Genomic DNA, 2,773 nt, shown 5'->3' on the forward strand with positions numbered 1-2,773 from the left:
ATCTAAGAGAAAGATCTCTTAGTCCTCTCAAGTATGCAGACTTCACAGAGTCACTTGAGGAATTAAAACAATTGAGGTAAGAACAGAATTTATAATCTAGAGTGCTTCTAGGATAAAGCAAGTATTACAGCAATTAGAGCAGATAAGAAGTTTCACGTTATGAGGAAAAGCTCGTGAAAGATTTAGAGAGAGAGTAGAGTAATTCTGTGCGTTCAGGTGTATCTCTCAATGAGGTTCGCCGTTCTTTATATAGAGATGAAAAACGACCGTTTGTAGTGATGGCAGATATTTAGTCTTGATGAGAGTTTAATGCCATAACTTCGTTGTTTCTTGCCAGAACAAGTTTGTCTCCCTGAATAACTTCTTTCCAAATATAGTTTCTTTCCATTTGAAGTTGAAGTTGCCGTTACTCTTTTTGGATAAGGAAATCCATTATCAGAGTCTGCGTTACTCTGTTAATCTGATATCTTGAGATGTGGCTTCAGAGCTTCTGATAGTTCTGATCTTTTAGAATTCTGGTGTTGTCTTCAGATGACGTTGAGAGCTTCTGGAATTCTGATATACCGTTGCTCAGAGTTAGAACTTCTAGAGCGCGTTTCTTCTTCAGATGCTTCTGATATTCTGATATGTTGTTTTGCTCAGAGTCAGAACTTCTAGAGCGCGTTTCTACTTCAGATGCTTCTGATCTTCTGGTAATTTGTATCTGATTTGATTCTGTATCTGATGACGTAATCAGATTCCTTTCTTCTTGTTTAGAGTCCTGCACACTTAGAACTTTTCGTTAGAGTGCCATTTTTGGTTTCATCCTTTGTTATCATCAAAATCTTGGAATCTGTTGTAGAACTATTTTTGTTCTTACAATCTCCCCCTTTTTGATGATGACAAAACAAACTCAAATGACAGATGAAACATTCAAAAATTAAGAGTTTATCAGATCAGATAGAAGTGAGCTCCCCCTGAGATAGGCTAGGGAGTTCAAAAGTTCTTACCAGAGCTTCCAAGCAATGAAGTTTCTCGATACCTTTCTGCAATTTCTTAAGTCAAGTGTTAGATAGATTTATTTTATAGAATAGTATGTTTGCAGAGTGCTTAAGGCATTAGGCAATTTTTCATCAGAGCTATTTGATTTCTACCCCTTTTTGTCAGAATCAAAAAGACTTAAACAAAATAATAAGCAAGAAGAAAAATATATAGATATATTCAGATAAGAGCAAAAGCATCAGAGACAAAAACAAGCAAAGCAACAAGCAAAAAAAAATCCTAAGTGCCTAAGGGTTGGGAGGAGGAGGCGTTCTCTGAAGCAGTTGAGTCAGCAGATTCTGGATGTTGGTGTTGACTGTGTCCTGTTGATCCAATCTGGCTCGGACTTCCTTCTGCTCTTTCTGAAGCTCCTCAAGGGTCTTGAGAACCAGAGGGGCAAAAGTAGAGGACTCCCCCTGAGTCAGAGCATTCTGTTCTTCAGCGACTTTAGCTTCAGCTTCAGCAGCGGCCTTTGCTTCAGCTTCAGCAGCAGCAGCAGCATCAGCTAGAGCTATGGCTTCAGCTTCCCGTACCCTTTGAAGTTCTTCTTGTCTTGCTCTTTCTTCTTCTTCCCTTCTGGCCTGTTACTCAGCTTCTCTGGCTAAGCGCTCCTGTAGTCTTGCCTCAGCGTCTCTGATAAAGTCGTTTCTGACTTGCTCAGAGATGTGCTTCAGCTTAAAGGCCTCAGATGTCATCCAGCCAATGACTCTATTCTAGTGTGTCCTAACAGAGTCAGGATCATCACTGATGCCAGAGTTGATGGTCAGAGACTTAACCTTTTCAACTGATGCTCCTACAAACAGCATAATTGCTTCCTCTAGGGTTGGCAGGGAATGTTCTGGTTCAGATGGTTGAGGTGGAGAGTTGGGAGGGCTTAGGTTGAGAGTTGGAGGTTCAGCGGAAGTGTTTGGAGGGGTAATGTCAGAGGTATTGAGGTCAGAGGGTTGAACTTCAGATGGAGTGATGGTTGGTTGTTCTGTGGGTGGTGAGGTTACTTCAGGTTCAGGTGGAGGTTGTTGTGGTTGTTGTGAATCACGGTTTAGAGTCTGAAGTTGGGCTAGAGTGGGAGAAGCAGGGTCAGAGGGTTCTGTGTCAGAAGAAATGACAAAGTAGGGAGGTGATTCTGGGGCTGAGGATGAGGAAGTAGTTTGATTCATTTCTTCAGCTTCAGATATGGGTAAGGAGGTATTTGCAAGGTTGAATTTTGGTAGTGGTTGAGATGTTCTGGTTGTTGAAGGAGGAGTTTCAGATGTGGTGTAGAGGGGTGTTGGTAGAGGAATAGACGAAGCAAGTTGTTGTACAGAGGGAGCAGGAGAGACAGACTTACCAGAAGACTCTTGTAGAGGTGATGGAGGTCTTGATTCAGAGGATTCCCCTAGCTTCGCTTTCTTCGCCTTCGATGTCTTCTCAGATGGACCTCTTTTAAACCTCACGAAGTCTGGAGCTGAATTTGGCAGTTCGCTCAATGTGAATTCTGAGATGTCCACTCCTTCATCCTTTAGACGTTGGAGATAGTGGAGAATTGCTTCTTTGGGTTCTTCCTTGTAGAACATACAGAGACCATTTGGAATTTTCCTCTGATCTTTTAAGGCTTCCAATGAGGTGTCCAGAGTAGGTTTAACATTGATCTTCTCCAGAATCCCCATGCTCTTTAGATTCCTAGAGTTCAGAGGCCTTCCTGTTTCTATTGCCAAGTCTTCCATGAGTCTGTGTTTTACCAGATGGTCCACGAGACCATTTTCTATCAGCACAT

This window comes from Lathyrus oleraceus, chromosome 4, assembly GCF_024323335.1.
Source record: "Lathyrus oleraceus cultivar Zhongwan6 chromosome 4, CAAS_Psat_ZW6_1.0, whole genome shotgun sequence".
NCBI classification, from domain to species: Eukaryota; Viridiplantae; Streptophyta; class Magnoliopsida; order Fabales; family Fabaceae; genus Lathyrus; species Lathyrus oleraceus.